Source organism: Ranitomeya imitator, chromosome 1 (assembly GCF_032444005.1).
Source record: "Ranitomeya imitator isolate aRanImi1 chromosome 1, aRanImi1.pri, whole genome shotgun sequence".
In the NCBI taxonomy this organism is placed as follows: Eukaryota; Metazoa; Chordata; class Amphibia; order Anura; family Dendrobatidae; genus Ranitomeya; species Ranitomeya imitator.
In genome coordinates, this window is record NC_091282.1 from 774,844,419 (window position 1) to 774,870,917 (window position 26,499).

A 26,499-nucleotide genomic window follows, 5' to 3' on the forward strand; every position below is an offset into this window, starting at 1 on the left:
TACGGTGCTCTGCACCGTTCATTGTGCCCCATAGCTGTGCCCCATATACGGTGCTCTGCACCGTTCACTGTGCCCCATAGATGTGCCATATACGGTGCTCTGCACCGTTCACTGTGCCCCATAGATGTGCCATATACGGTGCTCTGCACCGTTCACTGTGCCCCATAGATGTGCCATATACGGTGCTCTGCACCGTTCACTGTGCCCCATAGATGTGCCATATACGGTGCTCTGCACCGTTCACTGTGCCCCATAGATGTGCCATATACGGTGCTCCGCACCGTTCACTGTGCCCCATAGATGTGCCATATACGGTGCTCCGCACCGTTCACTGTGCCCCATAGATGTGCCATATACGGTGCTCCGCACCGTTCACTGTGCCCCATAGATGTGCCATATACGGTGCTCCGCACCGTTCACTGTGCCCCATAGATGTGCCATATACGGTGCTCCGCACCGTTCACTGTGCCCCATAGATGTGCCATATACGGTGCTCCGCACCGTTCACTGTGCCCCATAGATGTGCCATATACGGTGCTCTGCACCGTTCACTGTGCCCCATAGATGTGCCATATACGGTGCTCTGCACCGTTCACTGTGCCCCATAGATGTGCCATATACGGTGCTCTGCACCGTTCACTGTGCCCCATAGATGCTCCACATAAATCTCTGCCGCCGCTGCTGCTGCTGCAATAAAAAAAAAAAACACATACTCACCTCCCTTGATTGCAGCTCCCGGCATCTCGTTCTGGCGCCTCCATCTTCCCGGCGTCTCTGCTCTGACTGATCAGGCAGAGGGCGCCGTGCACACTATATGCGTCATCGCGCCCTCTGCCTGAACAGTCAGAGCGCAGATGCCGGGAAGATGGAGGCGCCGGCCGGGAAGATGGAGCGACGCTCGGCGGCTGGAACGAGGACAGGTGAATATGCTATACTTACCTAGTCCTGGCGATCCTCGCGCTGTCCCTCTGTCTGGTCTTCGGTGCCGCAGCTTCTTTCTCTATCAGCGGTCACCGGCACCGCTGATTAGAGGAATGAATAGGCGGCTCCACCCCTATGGGAGGTGGAGCCGCTTATTCATTTCTGTAATGAGCGGTCCCACGTGACCGCTGAAGAGGGGAAGAAACTGCAGCGCCGAAGACCGTGGGACGGCAGGGACAGCGCCAGGATCGCTGGGACTAGGTAAGTATGCCTCAGCGCCCTCACCCCCTCACCCGCCGACCCTGCCACCCACCTTGACTCGAGTATAAGCTGAGAGGGGCACTTTCAGCCCAAAATTTTGGGCTGAAAATCTCGGCTTATACTCGAGTATATACGGTATATACGTTCTTGGTGATATTATTGTGATCATATTTGAATAAAAATATTTTTATAAAATATTTTTTGGTCTGATGGAATTTTTTTAAGGGGTAAGTGGTATATATATTTTTTCATTGACCACATATAGTTTTATTTCTGGTATCTTTTTCTATATAGGTTGTTGTCTCTTAATTTTGGCCAGAGCTGTGTATGTTCACTTTTGAATTTTTGTGTTTGTTCTTTGGTTGATCAAGAAAACATAGATTTTTGTTCATATAAGCCTGTAAAGCACGTGGGCACGTTGCGCATTTGCTTGGAGAAATTTCTGTAAGGTTTCTGCATCTCTTGGCAGAAAAACGTACCTGGAAATACGCGTGTTTTTTATGCGTTTTTGCATACGGTTTTGCATGCATTTTTTCATGCGTTTTTGTAAATCCATAGAACTAAATAAAAAGATATTATTAAAAAAAAAGGAATTGTGATGTCATTTCCTTGTTCAACTTCTTCAGCCAGATACCCTCATCAATCTATATATACAGTGGGGCAAAAAAGTATTTAGTCAGTCAGCAATAGTGCAAGTTCCACCACTTAAAAAGATGAGAGGCGTCTGTAATTTACATCATAGGTAGACCTCAACTATGGGAGACAAACTGAGAAAAAAAAATCCAGAAAATCACATTGTCTGTTTTTTTAACATTTTATTTGCATATTATGGTGGAAAATAAGTATTTGGTCAGAAACAAAATTTCATCTCAATACTTTGTAATATATCCTTTGTTGGCAATGACAGAGGTCAAACGTTTTCTGTAAGTCTTCACAAGGTTGCCACACACTGTTGTTGTTATGTTGGCCCATTCCTCCATGCAGATCTCCTCTAGAGCAGTGATGTTTTTGGCTTTTCGCTTGGCAACACGGACTTTCAACTCCCTCCAAAGGTTTTCTATAGGGTTGAGATCTGGAGACTGGCTAGGCCACTCCAGGACCTTGAAATGCTTCTTACAAAGCCACTCCTTCATTGCCCTGGCGGTGTGCTTTGGATCATTGTCATGTTGAAAGACCCAGCCACGTTTCATCTTCAATGCCCTTGCTGATGGAAGGAGGTTTGCACTCAAAATCTCACGATACATGGCGCCATTCATTCTTTCATGTACCCGGATCAGTCGTCCTGGCCCCTTAGCAGAGAAACAGCTCCAAAGCATGATGTTTCCACCACCATGCTTTACAGTAGGTATGGTGTTTGATGGATGCAACTCAGTATTCTTTTTCCTCCAAACACGACAAGTTGTGTTTCTACCAAACAGTTCCAGTTTGGTTTCATCAGACCATAGGACATTCTCCCAAAACTCCTCTGGATCATCCAAATGCTCTCTAGCAAACTTCAGACGGGCCCAGACATGTACTGGCTTAAGCAGTGGGACACGTCTGGCACTGCAGGATCTGAGTCCATGGTGGCGTAGTGTGTTACTTATGGTAGGCCTTGTTACATTGGTCCCAGCTCTCTGCAGTTCATTCACTAGGTCCCCCCGCATGGTTCTGGGATTTTTGCTCACCGTTCTTGTGATCATTCTGACCCCACGGGGTGGGATTTTGCGTGGAGCCCCAGATCGAGGGAGATTATCAGTGGTCTTGTATGTCTTCCATTTTCTAATTATTGCTCCCACTGTTGATTTCTTCACTCCAAGCTGGTTGGCTATTGCAGATTCAGTCTTCCCAGCCTGGTGCAGGGCTACAATTTTGTTTCTGGTGTCCTTTGACAGCTCTTTGGTCTTCACCATAGTGGAGTTTGGAGTCAGACTGTTTGAGGGTGTGCACAGGTGTCTTTTTATACTGATAACAAGTTTAAACAGGTGCCATTACTACAGGTAATGAGTGGAGGAAAGAGGAGACGCTTAAAGAAGAAGTTACAGGTCTGTGAGAGCCAGAAATCTTGATTGTTTGTTTCTGACCAAATACTTATTTTCCACCATAATATGCAAATAAAATGTTAAAAAAACAGACAATGTGATTTTCTGGATTTTTTTTTCTCAGTTTGTCTCCCATAGTTGAGGTCTACCTATGATGTAAATTACAGACGCCTCTCATCTTTTTAAGTGGTGGAACTTGCACTATTGCTGACTGACTAAATACTTTTTTGCCCCACTGTATATATATATATAAAAATGAGTGTGTGTATCAACGATGATGTCATAATGGTTGCCATGGCGACGATGATGTCATAATAGGTTGCCATGGTGACAGTGCTGTCAGAATGGTTGCCATGGTGAAAATGATGTCATAATAGGTATATGGGCACGGCACTATGGGATGGAGGATATGTATGAGTGGTGTATGGGCAAGGGACTATAGGATGGAGGATAATCATTATAATTTGTTATAACTAACCATAGTTAGTTACTATGCCCGGGCAACGCCGGGCTCTTCAGCTAGTATTAAATAAAGACACACACAAACCAGCCTATGTTGGAGCATTAACATAATTAACCTACATATGCTGTAACAAAAAAGCAACTGTCAGAAATCTGCGTGAAATGCAATATCTTATTTTTCGAAAAAAATTTAAAAAATTGCGTGGGCTCCCACATGAGGGCAGATGTTAGGCTATATTCACACTTTGCGGATTTTGCTGCGGATCCGCAGCGGATTTGACCGCTGCGGATCCGCAGCAGTTTCCCATGAGTTTACATTTCAATGTAAACCTATGGGAAACAAAAAACGCTGTACACATGCTGCAGAAAAATCCGCGCGGAAACGCTGCGGATTACATTCCGCAGCATGTCACTTCTTTTCTGCGGATTTTCAGCTGCTCCAATAGAAAACTGCAGTTGAAAATCCGCAGAAGAAAACGCAGTAAAAACCGCGATAAATCCGCAGTGAAAACGCGCTGCGGTTTTCACTGCGGATTTTGGAATTCTGCTGCGGAAAAATCCGCAGTGGAATCTGCAAAGTGTGAACATAGCCTTAATATTCTGGGTTAGGAGCCAAAAGCCAAAGGTTCCCAGGCTATTAATATCAGCTCACAGCTGTTTGCTTAGCTTTTACTGGCTAATTTATAGGGGAACCACAGAAAAAAATTGACATGGGGTCCCCCTTTATAATCAAACCAGCAAAGGTTAGGCAGACAGCTGCAGGCTGATATTAATATCTCAATCCACTTCGTACCACTCTGCTCCCTATAAAAGGGGAAGTGAATGAATAATGAATAAAGCACAATAATCCCAAGTATAATAAAAATACAATTTTTTATTACAAATTTCTTACAATAAATTCCATGATGAAAAACAAATCAAGACCTCAGATATGAGGGACACCTCGCTAAAGAATCCATTATTCACATGGCATTAAATATCCTTTTGCTATATAGCATTATAAAGGTCAAAACCAGGGAGAAATCTAAAACATTCCTATAGCCCCTTAGCTGATAAGATATCGACATAACCTTATAGTTAGGCTGTACACCAGAGCAACTGTGAGTGAGCTTGGTAATTTATATCCTTACTTCTTATCACGCCTGATATGCCTATAATTACCGATCCACGTAGTATATTGGCCAGTCACGTAGTATATTGCCCAGCTACGTAGTATATTGGCCAGCCACGTATGTCACAGGTTAAAAAATAAACATAAACTCGCCTTCCGAGGGCCCCTTGTAGTTTGGTCACATGACCATGATGTCATGGCAGGTCCTTCTCGGGCAGGCGCGCAGGACCTGTGATGACGTCGCGGTCACATGACCGTGACGTCATGGCAGGTCTTTCTCACGCAGGCGCGCAGGCCATGTGATAACGTCACGGTCACATGACCGTGACGTCATGGCAGGTCCTTCTCACGCAGGCGCGCAGGACCTGTGATGACGTCGCGGTCACATGACCGTGACGTCATGGCAGGTCCTTCTCCCATACCATTCTTGGCACCGGAACCTGCTGCTTGCATGGAGCGGTCACCGGAGCGTCGCGAAAGGTGAGTATATAATGATTTTTAATTTTTTAAAATTATTTTTAACATTAGATGTTTTTACTATTGACGCTGCATAGGCAGCATCAATAGTAAAAACCTGGTCACACAGGGTTAATAGCGGCGGTAACGGAGTGAGTTACCCGTGGCATAACGCGGTCCATTACCGCTGGCATTACCTGTGTGAGCGGTGACTGCGGGGAGTATGGAGCGGGCGCCGGGCGCTGACTGCAGGAGAGGGACTAATCGAACTGTGGCCGTCGCTGATTCGTCGCGGCAGCCATGACAGGCAGCTGGCGAGACCAATCAGCGACTTGGATTCCATGACAGACAGAGGCTGCGACCAATGAATATGAATCGCCCCCCAGGGGCTAGGGGTTACTCGGTACCAGGCCCTTCGGTTCTCGTCAGGGATGTCACAGTGGCTGACCCGGTCCGTGGCCCTAGGGGTATGTCCGTTGATAAATGAGGGGAAAGGTCTTTAAAGGGATAATGTTCATGACGCCACCTGTGGTACTCGGTCAGGGTGACCGACGCTGCTTAGGGGTCCGCTAAGGTGATTTTATGGCAGCTAGATGGTATACCTTCCCACAGGTGAAGTGTATCCCAAGGGCTTCCCAGAGTGTAGATAGTGGATGGTGGATGATGTAAGGCGCAGTGAATAGCGAGGACACAAGGTTGCAGTCTCTTTACTTTTACTGAAGGCTTCAGCATCCACAGTTCAGGGCAGGGACCACAGGGTAGGCAGAGTCCGGCCGGTCTGAAGGCAAATCCAGAGTCCCCTTATCCAGGTGGAATTCAATAGCCTTCCTCTAGCGCCTGAGTGTTGTAGTTCCTCCCTGCTGAGCAACTTGGTGAGGTCCTCACAACTATTGTAGGTGTTAAATCTCTTCCTCTCTGTCCCCCTGACGGATAGGACAAACCCGTATGACTGGTGGCCTGAGGCTTTTTATAAAGACCCTAAAGATGCCCCGGCCCCCACAAGTTGCCACCGTGCCTCCTGGATATATGGTCGGGCAGCCAACGTGGAATCAACTGTTCTGCCAGTCTCTGAAGTAATGGCATAGAGATCCTTACTCCCTCGGTGTTCTGGCTACCGGTACTGCGCTTCAGAAGGAGGCAGCCTGCTTCTAGCTGGTCTCCCGCTGATATTCCTCTCCTTTTGCTATGACTTCGTTTCTCACTCACGGCAACACAATTCCTTTCAATGTCTCTTTCTTGGGATGCTGCCGCATGGGATGCAGGCACAGCTCTGTGTACCCTCGTCTTCCGCAGGCCGCAGTCTGGAGCTGGCTGGAACCCACTCCAACCAGCCTCTGCCAAACTCGGTCGGGACTCACTGACTGACTCCTACTCCCTCCAGTCAGCTTCTGTCTAACCTCCTAACCATCCCACCAGTTTTACCTAAGTGTGAGGAGTGCCCTAATAGATAGAAGCATGGCTTCCCCTGGCGGACTGGAGTGTGGAGTGTGTTTTGTGGTTGTGATACATGGACAGAAGATCTCCTTCATTGCCTTCAGACGTAACATCACTCCCCCTGGTGGAAGAATAACATTACTGCAACGACCAGGACTCTGGGGCGCTGCAAATATCCGTGACAGACAGAAAGACATACACAAAAAGACGGACGTGACCCTTAGACAATTATATAGTAGATATTCATTAATTAAAAATTATACTAAACTATACATAATTGTCTTATTATTGAATAGTCACATCATAGCAATAGGAACCAAACAATTATAGTGACCGAGAAGCTTTGCTGAAAACAGTCATTCTGTAGAATAAATAAACAATTCTTTCATTCTTGTCCATGGTCCAATGCAGATGTCCATGATTAACTATCCACACCATGACTCATCAAAAAATGTATATTAAGCCGCTCTACCAAACGTCAAGGTATACCCATATCAGAGCAGTCCTAGCTAATGTATGTAATCCCTATCTGATGTATTTAAAACCTGGTCATATGTACAATACCTGTATGAGCAGGATTCAGAAAGAGGGGTGGAGGCCTCCCCTCATGTGTTCTGGTTTCAAATAATTGTTTTCTTGTGTCCACAAGACTGGGGAGGCCTCTACCCCTCTTTTTTTGAGCTGTGCACACAGGAGCCGTTCTGTCCAGCGTGTCCACATGGACATTCCTTTTCTGAATCCTGCTCATACAGGTATTGTACATATGACCAGGTTTTAAATACATCAGATAGGGATTACATACATTAGCTAGGACTGCTCTGATATGGGTATACCTTGACGTTTGGTAGAGCGGCTTAATATACATTTTTTGCAAAAAACATATCAACCAAATACCCTGTTTTTTCCATCTGTTTACCAGCACTTGCTGTCGACTGTGATTTTTTTGCAACAGAGTGTTTTTGGTTTTGCTGTGCCTTTTTGCGTTTTCAAGTCTTTTGGTGGTGTGAACATGTCTCTACGGGCTTGTTCACTGTGCATGCAGCTCATGTGTTCTGGTTTCAAATAATTGTTTTCTTGTGTCCACAAGACTGGGGAGGCCTCCACCCCTCTTTTTTTGAGCTGTGCGCACAGGAGCCGTTCTGTCCAGCGTGTCCACATGGACATTCCTTTTCTGAATCCTGCTCATACAGGTATTGTACATATGACCAGGTTTTAAATACATCAGATAGGGATTACATACATTAGCTAGGACTGCTCTGATATGGGTATACCTTGACGTTTGGTAGAGCGGCTTAATATACATTTTTTGCAAAAAACGTATCAACCAAATACCCTGTTTTTTCCATCTTTTTACCAGCACTTGCTGTCGACTGTGATTTTTTTGCAAGAGTGTTTTTGGTTTTGCTGTGCCTTTTTGCGTTTTCAAGAGATAGTGTCCTTGCGGTACATTATATTCTGGACCCATTTCACACAAGGACTCAGCTATAACTACTGTACCTTTACACCCTATGAATACACCTACACTACCATTCAAAAGTTTAGGGTCACCCAGACAACTTTGTGTTTTCCATGAAAACTCATACTTTTATTAATCAAATGAGTTGCCAAATGAATTGAAAATCTAGTCCAGACATTGACAAGGTTCGAAAAAGTTTTTTTTATGAAATAATAATTTTCTCCTTCACACTTTGCTTGTGTCAAAGAATGCTCCCTTTGCATCAATTACAGCATTGCAGACCTTTGGCATTCTAGCAGTTAATTTGCTGAAGTAATCTGGAGAAATTTCACCCTATGCTTCCAGAAGCCCCTCCCACAAGTTGGTTTGGCTTGATCGGCACTTTTTGTGTACCATACGGTCAAGCTGCTCCCATAACAGCTCAATGGGGTGGAGATCTTGTGACTGCGCTGGCCACTCCAATACAGATAGAATACCAGCTGCCTGCTTCTTCCCTAAATAGGTCTTGCATAATTTGGAGGTGTGCTTTGGGTGATTGTCCTGTTGTAGGAAGAAATTTGCTCCAATCAAGCGCTGTCCACAGGGTATGGCATGGCATAGCAAAATGGAGTGATAGCCTTCCTTATTAAAAATCCCTTTTACCTTTTACAAATCTCCGACTTTACCAGCACCAAAGCAACACCAGACCATCATATTACCTCCACCATGCTTGACAGATGGCGTCAGGCACTCTTCCAGCATCTTTTCAGTTGTTCTGCATCTCACAAATGTTCTTCTGTGTGATCCAAACACCTCAAACTTGGATTTGTCTGTCCATAACACTTTTCTCCAATTTTCCCCTGCCCAATGTCTGTGTTCTTTTGCCCATATTAATCTTTTCCTTTTATTAGCCAGTCTCAGATATGCCTTTTTCTTTGCCACTCTGCCCTGAAGGCCAGCATCCCGAAGTCACCCCTTCACTGTAGACGTTGACACTGGCGTTTTTCGTGTACTATTTAATGAAGCTGCCAGTTGAGGACCTGTGAGGCGTCAATTTCTCAAACTACAGACTCTAATGTACTTGTCTTGTTGCTCAGTTGTGCAGCGGACCCTCCCACTTCACTTTCTAGTCTGGTTAGAGCCTGTTTGTGCTCTCCTCTGAAAGGAGTAGTACACACCATTGTAGGAAATCTTCATTTTTTTGGCAATTTCTCACATGGAATAGCCTTCATTTCTAAGAACAAGCATAGACTGTCGAATTTCACATGAAAGTTCTTTTTTTCTGGCCATTTTGAGAGTTTAATGGAACCAACAAATGAAATGCTCCAGATTCTCAACTAACTCAAACGAAGGTCAGATTTATAGGTTCTCTAATCAGCCAAACTGTTTTCAGCTGTGCTAACATACTTGCACAAGGGTTTACAAGGTTTTATTCTAACCATCCATTAGCCTTCTTACACAGTTAGCAAACACAAAGTACAATAAGAACACTGGAGTGATGGTTGTTGGAAATGGGCCTCTATACACCTATGAAGATATTGCATTTCAAACCAGATGTTTGCAGCTAGAATAGTAATTTACCACATTAACAATGTATAGAGTGTATTTCTGAATCATTTAATGCTAGCTTCATTGGAAAAAACTGCTTTTCTTTCAAACATAAGGAAATTTCTAAATGACCCTAAACTTTTGAATGGTAGTGTATTTTTCATTATAGCTACACCACTCAATCGTTTAGTTATGCCCCTGCACCTCTATTACACCCCACATATATGCTTCAACAGCTGCACCCCATAGATGTCTGCAGAGATAACATTTCCGCAGTTGTGGCTGCCATGTCTTTCTGTGATGCAGCCACCTGTGATGGGGGTTTGAGCCGTCACCTGCTGTCAATCACACGCCCTCCCTCCACTTTCTGGGATAAATTGATGCTTCGGGGGATGTGACACCTTTGTCAGGATGTCTCAGCCTGTCACTTGTCTCTGACACACTTCTTATCAGCACTCTATTCATAGACGTCTTCAGTGTCAGACGCTCGATAAAATCTTGTACATGTTTCCGGGGAGTCAGGTCCTGTGTAATTTTCAGGCTGATTTCTCTGATATCAGAGGAGATATTGTATGAAAATTTAATTTATTATCATGTGCAATCTCATGACCCAATAGAAAGAAATGAGATCGCATCACTAAGGACACAATCACCCATCGCTGTGGTCACCCATCACTCCAATGACACATCACTGCCGTTGCCCATCGCTGTTGCCACCCATCATGTCACTGATGATCAAGATTGGCACTACAATTTCCAACTAGGCAATTCATATCCTGCAACTAAAATTACAATTATTATCAGATACCTCTAATGGCTGACTGCTGTATACTGTACCTCCAAACACTGGGGTCCTCCCTCCTTTCTCTAAACTCCTGGGTCTCTCCACCGTACTCCTCATTCAAAAATCCTCTCGTCTTTCCAGACTCCTGGGTCCTCCCTCCAAATTCCTCTCTTTCTACTCCTGGATGCTCCCTCCAGACTCCTCTCTCTATACTCCTTGGTCCTATCTCCAGACTCCTCTCTCTATACTCCTTGGTCCTATCTCCAGACTCCTCTCTCTATACTCCTGGGTCCTTCCTCCAGACTCCTCTCTCTCTATGCTCCTAGGTCCTCCCTCCAGACTCCTCTCTTTCTACTCCTGGATCCTCCCTCCAGACTCCTCTCTCCAGACTCCTGGGTCCTTCCTCCTCTCTAGGCTCCTCGATCCTTCCTCCACTCTTCCCTATTGACTCCTAGGTCCATCCTCCAGTTCTCTGAGCAGGAGTCGGAGTGACATAGTCCATGACATCCGGATGTATATTTGTGTACAATGGCACTGGACTTTTGGGGCATTTTTTCCTTTATAACTATTGTATAGTAATGACAGGTGGGATAAAATTGGATCAGCAGCAGTCGCTGATAGTTTACAGACCAGTACAGCTCCTGCGTTCTCCGCACTCATTATTCTTCGCACTTCTCGCCGTTTGATCCCATGGCACCTGACATTGTCCCTTGTCACTGTTTTCCCAATGTGTCACCGTTCACATTGCTCCTTGTATTTCATTTTTAATTGAAAATCCTGCACATAGGAATCCACCCGCTGCCATGTCCCTTGACAGGAGGCCCCGACACTGCATATTTGTCCTTGATGGGTGCAGTAAGTGGTAATTTTCTGGCAGTGATTCATGAGACATGCGTGTATTGAGCGGCTGCATTATCTCATTGACAACAACCGGATGATAAATCGTGGACATAAATAAAGAGAATTGCACCGTCGTGTGTTAGGACTTGTCCGGTAAATGAAGTCTTCAGTGCTATAGCCGCCTCTTGTCCATCTTATCTTCCCCGGGATGTGAGGAGCATGCCATTATAGGCCCAGCATTGTAATATTGGCGCTTTTCTCCTGCGCAGAGTTAACCGCTTCCATTCCTGATGGCTTTTCCACAGGAATCGTCGCTTAGTTTTTTGTGCAACAATTCCAATTTTTTTTATTTATAATGTTACATGGGGTTGGCTACTTTAAATGGGTTTATGCAAAGGTGTAAAAGTTTTCAGTCATAGCCAAAATTGTTGGCACCCTTGAAACTGTTCCAGAAAATGAAGTATTTCTCCCAGAAAATTATTACAATTACACACATTCAGTTATACACATGTATATTTCATTTGTGTGTATTGGACCAACACAAAAACACAGGAAAGGGGCAAATTAGGCATCATTTCACACAAACCTCAAAAATGGACCGGACAAAATTGTTTGGCACCCTCATCTTAATTTTGATTGCTCCCTTTGGATAAAAAACTTTAATCAATCACTTCCTATAACCATCCACAAGCTTCTTACTCCTCTCAGCTGGAATTTTGGACCACTCTTCTTTTACAAACTGATCCAGGTCTCCCGAAAGTGAAGGCATCTTCTCCCAACAGCAATTGTAAGATCTTTCCACTGATTTACATCCGAACTCATTACTGCCACTTCACAACTCTCCAGCGCTTTATTTCCATCCATTTCTGGGGGCTTCTTGAAGTATGCTTGGCGTCATTGTCCTGCTGGAAGACCCATGACCTAGGACGCAAAACCAGCTTTATAACACCAGGCACTACAGTGCCGCCCAAAATCCTTTAGTAGTCTTCAGATTTCATGATGCCTTGTACACAGTCAAGGCATCCAGTGCCAGAAGCAGCAAAACATCTTTGACATTCCATCATATTTGACTGTAGGTATTGTGTTCTTTTTTTTGTAGGCCTCATTCCATTTTCATTAAACAGCAGAATGATGTCCTTTACCAAAATGCTTTATCTTTGTCTCATCTGTCCAGAAGACAGTTTTAAAGAGGGATTTTGGCTTACTCACATACAGTACACACCGAAAGTTTGGACACACCTTCTCATTTAAAGATTTTTCTGTATTTTCATGACTATGAAAATTGTACATTCACACTGAAGGCAACAAAACTATGACTTAACACATGTGGAATTATATACTTAACAAAAAAGTGTGAAACAACTAAAATTATGTCTTATATTCTAGGTTCTTCAAAGTAGCCACCTTTTGCTTTGATGACTGCTTTGCACACTCTTGGCATTCTCTTGATGAGCGTCAAGAGGTAGTCACCGGGAATGGTTTTCACTTCACAGGTGTGCCCTGTCAGGTTTAATAAGTGGGATATCTTGCCTTATAAATGGGGTTGGGACCATTAGCTGTGTTGTGCAGAAGTCTGGTGGATACACAGCTGATAGTCCTACTGATTAGACTGTTAGCTGTTTTTTTCTTTCAATAATACAAATTCTAAGCACAGAAAAATGAGTGTCCATCATTACTTTAAGAGATGAAGGTCAGTCAGTCTGAAAAATTGGGCAAACTTTGAAAGTGTCCCCAAGTGCAGTGGCAAAAACCATCAAGCGCTACAAAGAAACTGGCTCACATGAGGACCACCCCAGGAAAGGAAGACCAAGAGTCACCTCTGTTTCTGAGTATAAATTTATCTGAGTCACCAGCCTCAGAAATCGCAGGTTAACAGCAGCACAGATTAGAGACCAGGTCAATGCCACATAGAGTTCTAGCAGCAGACACATCTCTACAACAATTGTTAAGAGTAGACTTTGTGCAGCAGGCCTTCATCTTAAAATATCTGCTAGGAAACCACTGGTAAGGACAGGCAACAAGCAGAAGAGACTTGTTTGGGCTAAAGAACACAAGGAATGGACATTAGACCAGTGGAAATCTGTGCTTTGGTCTGATGAGTCCAAATTTGAGATCTTTGGTTCCAACTATCATGTCTTTGTGCGACGCAGAAAAGGTGAACGGATGGACTCTACATGTTTGGTTCCCACCGTGAAGCATGGAGGAGGAGGTGTGATGGTGTGGTGGTGCTTTGCTGGTGACACTGTTGGGGATTTATTCAAAATTGAAGGCATACTGAACCAGCATGGCTACCACAGCATCTTGTGGCGGCATGCTATTCCATTCGGTTTGCGTTTAGTTGGACCATCATTTATTTTTCAACAGGACAATGACCCCAAACATACCTCCAGGCTGTGTAATGGCTATTTGACCAAGAACGAGAGAGATGGGGTGCTACGCCAGATGACCTGGTCTCCACAGTCTCCAGATCTGAACCCAATCGAGATGGTTTGGGGTGAGCTGGACCGCAGAGTGAAGGCAAAATGGCCAACAAGTGCTAAGCATCTCTGGGAACTCCTTCAAGACCATTCCCGGTAACTACCTCTTGAAGCTCATCAAGAGAATGCCAAGAGTGTGCAAAGCAGTCATCAAAGCAAAAGGTGGCTACTTTGAAGAACCTAGAATATAAGACATATTTTCAGTTTTTTCACACTTTTTTGCTAAGTATATAATTCCACATGTGTTAATTCATAGTTTTGATGCCTTCAGTGTGAATGTACAATTTTCATAGTCATGAAAATACAGAAAAATCTTTAAATGAGAAGGTGTGTCCAAACTTTTGATCTGTACTGTACATTTTGACAAACTGCAATCTAGCTAATTTATGTTTCTGTGTCAGCAGTGGGGTCCTCCGGTGTCTTGCTATAGCGTTTCATTTTATTCACATGTGGAGGGATAGTTTGTGTCGACACTGATGCACCCTGAGCCTGCAGGACAGCTTTCATTTCTTTGGATCATGATTGGGGCTGCTTATCCACCATTCAGACTATCCTGGGTTGCAATCTTTCATCAATTTTCTCTGCCTTCCACGGCCAGGGAGATTTGCTACAGTGCCATGGGTTGTAAACCTTTTGATTATCTTGTGCATGGACTTGTAACCTTGAGTTCTCTTCTCTTTCTGTTATTCATGTTTAGTGTGTCACACACAGACACAAAATGCATACATTGAGTCAACTTCTCCCCTTTTTATCTGGTTTCATGTATGATTTTCATATTGACCACACCTGTTACTTGCTAGAGGTGAATGTGAACGAGCATCACATGCTTGAAACAAAGTTATTTGCTAACGATTTGGTACAGCCCATTTTGGGGGTTTTTGTGTGACATTATGTCCAATTTGCCTTTTTTTCGGTTTTATTTTTGTGTTGCTCGAATACACACACAGGAAATAGACGTGTATAACAAAACGTGTAATTGCAAACATTTTCTGGGAGAAATACTTCAATTTCTGCAATAATTTCAAGGGTATCAACACTTTTGGCCATGGCCCATGACTGTATGATTTCCAATTTTTCATAAAATTCCCAAAATTTGCATTTCACTCTTTAGTATGGGGTGAAATTAAAACAAGAGAATCTGCACAAGACAAGTGTTATATGTAAAAATCTGCCACAGCTATCAGATTTCATGCCAAATTTGGCGCAAAGAACCGCACAGCCTACGCTGCTCCTGAACTGCCCCAAAACTGATAACAAAGTTTCAGAATTTCTCTACAGAAAGGGTCGTCACTGTGAAAAGACTGGACACCCACTGTCCCTTTAATGATTACATTCCTGCTGATATTGGTTGCAGTGCCGGCACCATTTCTTCTTATAACTGGAGTGATACATGGTTGAATGGGATCAGCATCTCGGAGCTGCTGGGATATTATACATTATCACAGCCATTACAGGACGCCTCATACATTGGTGCTGAGAGGGCAGATGAGAGATTAGAATCCGCAGAAACCCTTCAGTCATCTAAATGGAAAATATCAGGATAGGAGATTGAACAGGATGGAAATTACCCTGCAGATCAGCTCCGTCCCCCCTGTGTGAGACAGAAGCTGCAGCCCCCGATCCAGGGCAATGAGGGGGTGGAGGCACCGCAGCGGCGGAGGGAAGGTTATGTATCAGTATGAATAAACTCCTCACTGGAAATTAAGGACTGAAAATGAAATCATGAAAAATAGTAAAATCAGCGCAGATTTCTTTGTTTTTACCAATTTGAAGAACACTATTTACTTTACGTTAATTGGAACACAGTTGCTTCCATTCACTGGCACTGATCCTGTACAGCTCAGAGGACCCTAAATGATCCCTATTCCAAGACCTCTGCTGCTATAGGAATAGCAGCATTGATTGGTTTCCTTCAGAGCCGGTCCCAATGTAGTGCTGCTGACAAGGGGGTGGTCCTATGCGGGGGAGGGGTTATCTGGCTCCTCCTCCACCCAGTGCAGACTCCGCCTTTCTGTAAGGATTTTATAAGGGTATACACTGTCCAGGCTTGGGGTATCAGCGGTTCATAATCCTGCTGTATGTTATGTGGGGTGAGAATATACTGATTCACATTTTGCACAGATCATTTCTTATTGTAGCAGCTCCTGCAGGAAGGTAAAAGAGGGCCGGAGCCGCCGAGAAGTATTGCTGGGGCCATTGCTGAGATCACATGCTGTTTAATAATTTGTACAGAGATCTTCCTGGTATAGAAGTAAGGCTCACTGGCCTGTAATTTCCTGTCTCCGTCTTCTTTCCTTTTTTGAAGATAGGGACAACAGGACTTCCCCTGCTCTCCAGTATTTTTCTAAGATTCTGGCTAGTGGTTCTGCAATTTCCTCTGCTAACACTTTCAGTACCCTGGGATGTAATTCATCTGGACCAGGAGATTTAAATTCATGTAAATTAGTTACAGAAAGTGTTCCCTCACTAACTTTCTGTTTACGGATAGTGTGGATTCTTTTATTCCTTCGATGGCATCGTGAACATCATCAGTTGATGTTATAATTGCTTTCTTCAACAGCACAAATGCAACATGGAAATTTAAGGCTGTGTTCACACGTTCCGGTTTTTTCACGGTTTTTTCGCAGTTTTTCCCGATAAAAACGCTATAAAACCGCAAAAAAAACGCATACAATAAGCATCCCATCATTTAGAATGAATTCCGCATGTTTTGTGCACATGATGCGTTTTTTTCCGCAAAAAAAACGCATCAGGCACAAAATCCGGACATGCTCTATCTTTTTGCGGTTATTTTGCGGATTTCCCACTCCAAAATGCATTGGGAAGTGTCCGGAAAAAACCGCGGCAAAAACGCGGCAAAAACGCACGCGGTTTTCTTGCGGATTTCATGCAGAAAATGTCCGGAATTGTCAGGAATTTTCTGCATGAATTCCTGAACGTGTGCACATAGCCTAAAAGTTCGGCCTTCTCAACATAATTTTTGACCACTTCACCCTTTTCAACCTGTAAAAATCCTATAGCATCTTTGACTTTTCTTTTGTTTTTGACATTCCCCCCAAATCCTTGTTTGCTACTTTTGGTCTCCTTGCAAGCCTCACTTCATTACTGGATTTAGCTATGCTAATGCTTGCCCTACATTCCCTGTAAACAGCATTATATTCTTCTTTAGATATACTCCCCATTATACCAGGATAGGGGACTTTATACCACGATGGGGGACATTATATCAGGAGGGGGCAACATAGCAGGTAGGGGACATTATACCAGGATGGGGTGCATTACACCAGGATGGGGGACATTATACCACGATGGGGGACATTATACCAGGAGGAGGGACATTATTCCTGAATAGGGGACTTTATACCAGGAAGGGGACATTAACAAGTTGGGAGACTTTATACCTTGATGTGCAACAATATACCCTCATGTGGGACATAATACCCTCATATGGGACATTATACCCTGATGTGGGACATAATACCCTGATGTGGGACATTATACCAGGATGGGAGACGTTATACCAGGATTGGGACATTATACCAGGCTGGCTAACATACCAGGATGGGGGACATTATACCAGAATGGGGACATTATACCAGGATGGCTAACATCATACCAGGATTGGGATCATTATACCAAGATAAGAGCATTATACCATTAGGGGAAATTATGCCAGAATGGGGGACATTATACCAGGATGGGGACATTATACCAGGATGTCTGACATTATACTAAGATGGGGGCATTATACCAAGATGGAGGGCATTATACCAGGAAGGCTGACATTATACCATGATGGTGGACATTATACCAGGATGGGGGTATGATACGTTGGTCAGGGACAATATGCTAGGATAGAGGACAATATACAAGGATGGGGAAAATTATGCCAGGATGCCGACATTGTACCAGAATGGAGAGTATAATACCTGATAAGGAACATTATACCAGGATGGGGACATTATTACAAGAAGGACACAGGACGGGGGACATTATTTCACGAGGGGTGACACATGTCTTTATAGGATCTAGAACAATACCAGAGCCTATACATCTAACCAACATGCAGGTGGTGGCCCAGGTCCAAATTTTTTAACCAGGGCCCATCAGACTGGTTATCATGCTGCATCTCAGTAATAGTTGAAACAGTTTGGGACATAATTCTCACCCATGGCTGTGTTCTCTATGTATAATTTCTTCGGGTGCAGGATGTAAATAACCCAATCCGAACATTCCTGCTCTATGATGTACACAAGTGATTACAGATGTGACTGATATTGAGGACCCTCATGACCAGCACCATGGAGAGCAGACCCTGTAACTTCAGAAGGTGCCTGTGAGGGGCAATGGCTGTAATTAAAACCTACTGGTAGAGATACCCACATTGTGGAGGAGGGGGCTACATCCAGACAGATTAATAACCCCCTGACCTGCTGGCATTATTCCCGAGGAAGTCTACAGATCTGCAGAGCATCGCTCCTCCACCTCCTGACTGATACATAGTGATATATCCTACAGATTATTGCACCACTGACCACTACAGATCTGCAGAACATTGCTCCTCCACCTTCTGACAGATACATAGTAATATATCCTGCAGATTATTACACCACTGACCTCTACAAATCTGCAGAGCATCGCTCCTCCACCTCCTGACTGATACATAGTGATATATCCTACAGATTATTGCACCACTGACCACTACAGATCTGCAGAACATTGCTCCTCCACCTTCTGACAGATACATAGTAATATATCCTGCAGATCATTACACCACTGACCTCTACAAATCTGCAGAGCATCGCTCCTCCACCTCCTGACTGATACATAGTGATATAGTCTGCAGATTATTATACCACTGACCTCTACAGACCTGCAGAACATTGCTCCTCCACCTCCTGACAGATACATAGTGATATATCCTACAGATTATTGCACCACTGACCACTACAGATCTGCAGAACATTGCTCCTCCACCTTCTGACAGATACATAGTAATATATCCTGCAGATTATTACACCACTGACCTCTACAAATCTGCAGAGCATTGCTCCTCCTGACTGATACATAGTGATATAGCCTGCAGATTATTACACCACTGACCTCTACAGACCTGCAGAACATTGCTCCTCCACCTCCTGACAGATACATATTGATATATCCTACAGATTATTACACCACTGACCTCTACAGATCTGCAGAACATCGCTCCTCCACCTCCTTCTTTTTTTTAATTTATATAGCACCAACATATTCTGCAGCGCTTTACAATTTGCACACATTATCTCTTGTCAGATACTTATTGATATATCATGCAGATTATTACACCACTGACTTCTACAGATCTGCAGAACATCGCTCATCCACCTCCTGACAGATACATAGTGATATATCCTGCAGATTATTACACCACTGAACACTACAAATCCGAAGAACATCGTCCCTCCACCTCCTGACATATATAGTGATATATCCTGCAGATTATTACACCCTGTCCTCTCTACAGATCTGCAGAACATCAGGCCTCCACCTCCTGACGGATACATGTAGATATATTCTGCAGATTATTGCACCACTGACCTCTCCAGATCTGCAGAACATCACTCCTCCACCTCCTGACAGCTACATAGTGATATATCCTGCAGATTATTACACCACTGACCTCTACAGACCTGCAGAACATCGCTCCTCCATCTCCTGACTGATACATAGTGATATATCCTGAAGATTATTACACCACTGACCTCTACAGATCTGCAGAACATCGCTCCTCCACCTCCTGACTGATACATAATGATATATCCTGCAGATTATTACACCACTGACCTCTACAGACCTGCAGAACATCGCTCCTCCATCTCCTGACTGATACATAGTGATATATCCTGCAGATTATTACACCACTGACCTCTACAGATCTGCAGAACATCGCTCCTCCATCTCCTGACTGATACATAGTGATATATCCTGCAGATTATTACACCACTGACCTCTACATATCTGCAGAACATCACTCCTCCACCTCCTGACAGCTACATAGTGATATATCCTGCAGATTATTACACCACTGACCTCTACAGACCTGCAGAACATCGCTCCTCCATCTCCTGACTGATACATAGTGATATATCCTGAAGATTATTACACCACTGACCTCTACAGATCTGCAGAACATCGCTCCTCCACCTCCTGACAGATACATAGTGATATAGTCTAAGAGAGCTTGTGCATTACATCATTGGATAAAGCAGCACAGAGTAAGGGGAGCAGGTCACTGATCCTGCTTGGAAATGTTTTCTTTGTTTTAAACAGTAATAAAACGCTTAGTAAATGATCGGCTAACTTTTTGGTGATTGTCGGTGGCTGTTCTGTGTGAGGATCGTTGTTTTGGGTAAGTGTCGATGAAGGTTGCGATGAAGTTTGTTGGAGCTCTTCTGTGATGGTTGGTGAGATCATGTCAGGTGGGGGTTAGGGTAAGTGTTGGTGGGGTTTGTTGTGAGGTTTGGATGAGAGTTGGTGGTATATAGTGTAGGGTCAGACCGAGTGCAGTGTCAGACTGGGGCACCAGTGCACTACAGGAGCCCGGAGCCAGCGCCTGCGAGTGAGCACACCCTGCTTGCTCAGGTACTTTTAATACCTATTCCCTTTCCTCTGCAGCTGCAGCATCTTTTGCGTCACCTGACTCCTAAGAGCCAGAAGATGAAGACGCTGATGAGTCTGGAGCAGACGGGGCCCATTATACTGTATGGAGCAATCTACGGGGCCCATTATATTGTATGTAGCAATATAAGGGGTCCAATATACTGAATGGGACAGTATATGTGGCTCATTATTCTGTATGGAGCATTGTATGGGGTCAATTATTCTGTATGGAGCAATATATAGTGCTCATTATATTGTATGCAGGGCCGTATTTAGAGTTTCTGCTGCCCTAGGCACTTTTAGCGCAGCCTCCCCCTCTGGTGAGTATGACACTATCGGCAGTGACTTTGGGAAGAATCACTGATGTGAAAGTTGCCGTTTGCAGCAGATCAGGCAGTTTTTCTGCATCTGCCACGTAACGGATCACTTACGGCAACACTGCGTTTGGTTTCATTCATTCCTTATGGGATTTGCAGTACTTGATGTGATCTGGGAAATGTGGTGCCATACCTCCCAACTTTTGAAGGGAAAAAGGTCTAAAGGTTGCGGCGCACGTAGTGCGCCGCGGCAAATTTTAGGCCATGCCTCTGACCACACCCATTTCACAACTAATCACACCCATATCCAAGTCCCAACCACACCCATTTAGCACTGCTGATCACACTGTTTCATATACATTAAAACAAAAAAAAAATATGGCCACGCAGTGCTTCATACTGTACAATGGCTATGCAGTGCTCCACATACTGTATAATGGCCCTACATGATGTTCCATACTGTATAATGGCCACGTCTGAGGACTTGAGAAACCGAATTGTGAGGAAGCATGAGCAATCTCAAGGCTACAAGTCCATCTCCAAAGACCTGAATGTTCCTGTGTCTACCGTGCGCAGTGTCATCAAGAAGTGTAAAGCCCATGGCACTGTGGCTAACCTCCCTAGATGTGGACGGAAAAGTAAAATTGACAAGAGATTTCAACGCAAGATTGTGCGGATGTTGGATAAAGAACCTCGACTAACATCCAAACAAGTTCAAGCTGCCCTGCAGTCCGAGGGTACAACAGTGTCAACCCGTACTATCCGTCGGCGTCTGAATGAAAAGTGACTGTATGGTAGGAGACCCAGGAAGACCCCACTTCTTACCCCAAGACATAAAAAAGCCAGGCTGGAGTTTGCCAAAACTTACCTAAAAAAGCCTAAAACGTTTTGGAAGAATGCTCTCTGGTCAGATGAGACGAAAGTAGAGCTTTTTGGGCAAAGGCATCAACATAGACTTTACAGGAGAAAAAAAAGAGGCATTCAAAGAGAAGAACACTGTCCCTACAGTCAAACATGGCGAAGGTTCCCTGATGTTTTGGGGTTGCTTTGCTGCCTCTGGCACTGGACTGCTTGACCGTGTGCATGGCATTATGAAGTCTGAAGACTACCAACAAATTTTGCAGCATAATGTAGGGCCCAGTGTGAGAAAGCTGGGTCTCCCTCAGAGGTCATGGGTCTTCCAGCAGGACAATGACCCAAAACAGACCCTCTTCAAAAAGCACTAGAAAATGGTTTGAGAGAAAGCACTGGAGACTTCTAAGGTGGCCAGCAATGAGTCCAGACCTGAATCCCATAGAACACCAGTGGAGAGATCTAAAAATGGCAGTTTGGAGAAGGCAGCCTTCAAATATCAGGGACCTGGAGCAGTTTGCCAAAGAAGAATGGTCTAAAATTCCAGCAGAGCATTGGAAGCAACTCATTGATGGTTACCGGAAGCGGTCGGTCGCAGTTATTTTGGCTAAAGGTTGTGCAACCAAGTATTAGGCTGAGGGTGCCAATACTTTTGTCTGGCCCAATTTTGGAGTTTTGTGTGAAATGATCAATGTTTTGCTTTTTGCTTCATTCTCTTTTGTGTTTCTTCATTTAAGACAAATTAAATGAAGATAATAATACCAAAGAATTTGTGTTTGCAATCATTTTCAGGAAGAAACTGAGTATTATCTGACAGAATTGCAGGGGTGTCAATACTTTTGACCATGACTGTACTGAGCCCGAGTGACGGGCGAGACACCACATGTACTGAGCCCGAGTGACACTGTAATATGTAAGTAACATCAGACTGTATTGTGGGGACCATTCACTTCTATGGGAGGGTGTTAAAGGGAACCTGTCACCCCCAAAATCGCGGGTGAGGTAAGCCCACCGGCATCAGGGGCTTATCTACAGCATTCTGGAATGCTGTAGATAAGCCCCCGATGTAACCTAAAAGATGAGAAAAAGACGTTATATTATACTCACCCAGGGGCGGTCCCGCTGTTGGTCCGGGTCTGGCGCCTCCCATCTTCATCAGATGACGTCCTCTTCTGGTCTTCACACCGCAGCTCCGGCGCAGGCGTACTTTGCCTGCCCTGTTGAGGGCAGAGCAAAGTACAGCATTGTGCAGGCGCCGGGCCTCTCTGACCTTTCCCGGCACCTGCGCAATGCAGTACTTTACTCTGCCCTCAACAGGGCAGGCAAAGTACGCCTGCGCCGGAGCTGCGGCGTGAAGACCAGAAGAGGACGTCATCTGATGAAGATGGGAGGCGCCAGACCCGGACCAACAGCGGGACCGCCCCTGGGTGAGTATAATATAACGTCTTTTTCTCATGTTTTAGGTTACATCGGGGGCTTATCTACAGCATTCCAGAATGCTGTAGATAAGCCCCTGATGCCGATGTGCCTACCTCACCCGCGATTTTGGCGGTGACAGGTTCCCTTTAAGGAGGAGGAGGAGGTGAGCTGTGACATCTCCTATTGTGACTGTTGGATCTGGTTGCCGGGGTCTACCTTCCTGTGGTTGTTACAAGTATCCTCCGCTCACCTTTCGGGGTGTTGCGCTCCTCGTCCACTTGTCTCAGGAGATTCGGTTGAACGCTCGGTCCGGCGCTGACATCCTGCAATATAATGGAAATGGCGGCTGAAGCTGCAGCACAAGGAGACACCGGAGAACGGCGGGGACAGAGCGCTCTGTAGCCGTGGACACGTGCAGTATAGCACGCGGCTGCCGGTCATGTGACGCCTGCACTCACTTTCACCAGAGGAGCGGCGCTATAGGTCAGAATATCAGAGTAGAAGCCTCGCTGTCTGATCACCGGATATTTCCGCGGGAGGACGGCGCTGATCCGCGCGGGTGACACCGGCACAAGCGACTGCGGACGCGGGATCTCCCAGTGTGGACGGGACTCCGCGGAGGATGGGGGTCGTCTGCCGTTATCTGCTCCATCTGCGCCCAACAGAGAAGACAAACATGTCCGATAACTCTACAGGACCGTGACAGCTGCAGAACATCGCCCCCCCCTCCCTCCCTCCCTGCAGAGCTTCATCGCCCCCCCTCCCTCCCTCCCTGCAGAGCTTCATCGCCCCCCCTCCCTCCCTCCCTGCAGAGCTTCATCGCCCCCCCTCCCTCCCTCCCTGCAGAGCTTCATCGCCCCCCCTCCCTCCCTCCCTGCAGAGCTTCATCGCCCCCCCCCCCTCCCTGCAGAGCTTCATCATCGCCCCCCCTCCCTCCCTGCAGAGCTTCATCATCGCCCCCCCCTCCCTCCCTGCAGAGCTTCATCGCCCCCCCTCCCTCCCTCCCTGCAGAGCTTCATCGCCCCCCCTCCCTCCCTCCCTGCAGAGCTTCATCGCCCCCCCTCCCTCCCTGCAGAGCTTCATCATCGCCCCCCCTCCCTCCCTCCCTGCAGCTTCATCATCGCCCCCCCCCTCCCTCCCTGCAGAGCTTCATCATCGCCCCCCCCTCCCTCCCTGCAGAGCTTCATCATCGCCCCCCCTCCCTCCCTCCCTGCAGAGCTTCATCATCACCCCCCCCCCTCCCTGCAGAGCTTCATCATCGCCCCCCCCTCCCTCCCTGCAGAGCTTCATCATCGCCCCCCTCCCTCCCTCCCTGCAGAGCTTCATCATCGCCCCCCCCCTCCCTCCCTGCAGAGCTTCATCATCGCCCCCCTCCCTCCCTCCCTGCAGAGCTTCATCATCACCCCCCCTCCCTCCCTGCAGAGCTTAATCATCGCCCCCCCTCCCTCCCTCCCTGCAGAGCTTCATCATCGTCCTCCCTCCCTCCCTGCAGAGCTTCATCATCACCCCCCCTCCCTCCCTGCAGAGCTTCATCATCGCCCCCCATTCCTCCCTCCCTGCAGCTTCATCATCGCCCCCCCCTCCCTCCCTGCAGAGCTTCATCATCGCCCCCCTCCCTCCCTCCCTGCAGAGCTTCATCATCGCCCCCCCCTCCCTCCCTGCAGAGCTTCATCATCGCCCCCCCTCCCTCCCTCCCTGCAGAGCTTCATCATCGCCCCCCCTCCCTGCAGAACATCGCCCCCCCTCCCTGCAGAACATCGCCCCCGTCCGTCCTCATACTCACCTGTCACTCAGCTCAGCTGCCTGTCCCACACACTGCGCGCGCCGCAGCCGACGACATCGCTCTGGCGCTCTGTCCCGCCGCAGCGCCTTCTTCCTGACTGAGTGAGCGGTCATGTGATACTGCTCAATAAGGTCATGATGAATATGCGCATATTCATGACCTTAATGACCGGTACCATGTGACCGCTCACTCAGGACGCGCTACAGACGGTGAGAACAGGCATCGCTGGAGGCTGGAGCAGGAGGTGAGTATCGTCTCTCTTCATGGAGGGTGGGTGGGATGCGGAGGCGGGGAGGGGCGCGGGGAGGGACGCGGGGAGCCAGGCGGGGGGGCGGGGTTTTGCGTCGGTCGCGTTTGTGACTTACAAAAAAAAAAAATCCTTGCCCAGGTGCCGCCCCCCCGCAATGTCGCCGCCCTAGGCACGTGCCCTCGAGTGCCTAGTGGCAAATACGGCCCTGATTGTATGGAGCAATATATGGGGCCCATTATATTGTATGGAGCAATTTATGGGGTCCATTATACTGTATGGTGCATTATATGGGGTCCATTGTTCTGTATAGAGCATTGCATGGGCTCCTTATTCTGTATGGAGCAATATATGTGGCTCTTTATACTGCATGGAGCATTATATAGGGTCCATTTTTATGTATGGAGCATTATATGGTGCCCATAACACTTCATGGAGCAATATATGGGGCTCATTATTCAGTATGGAGCACTATGTGATGCCCATTATACTGTATGGAGCATTATGTGGGGTGCATTATTCTGTATGGAGCAATATATGTGGCTCATTATATTGTATAGAACATTATATGGGGCCCTTTCTGTATGGAGTAATATATGAGGTTCATTATGCTGTATGGAGCACTATATGGGGTCTACTGTTCTGTATGGGACATTATCTGGAGATCATTATTCTATATGGAGCAATATATGTGGCTCATTATACTGCATGGAGCATTGTATGGGGTCCATTATACTATATGGAGCATTATATGGGGTCCATTGTTCGGTATACAGCATTATTTAGGGATAATTATTTTGTTTGGAGCAATATATGTGGCTCATTATATTGTATGGAGTATTATATGGGGCCCATTACTCTGTATGGAGAACTATGTGGTGCCCATAATACTGTATGGAGCAATATATGGGGCTCATTATTCTGTATAGAGCACTATGTGGTGCCCATTATACTGTATGAAGCATTATATGGGGTCCATTATACTGTATGGAGCATTATATGGGGTCCATTGTTCGGTATACAGCATTATTTAGGGATCATTATTTTGTTTGGAGCAATATATGTGGCTTATTATATTGTATGGAGTATTATATGGGGCCCATTACTCTGTATGGAGAACTATGTGGTGCCCATAATACTGTATGGAGCAATATATGGGGCTCATTATTCTGTATAGGGCACTATGTGGTGCCCATTATACTGTATGAAGCATTATATGGGGTCCATTATACTGTATGGAGCATTATATGGGGTGCATTATTCTGTATGGAGCAATATATGTGGCTCGTTATATTGTATAGAGCATTATATAGGGCCCTTTCTGTATGGAGCAATATATGAGGTTCATTATGCTGTATGGAGCACTATATGGGGCTCATTATTCTGTATGGAACATTATATTGGTTCTATTATTTTGTATGGAGAAATATATGGGGTCCATTATTCTGTATGGAGCAATATATGGGGTCTATTACATTGTATGAAGCGA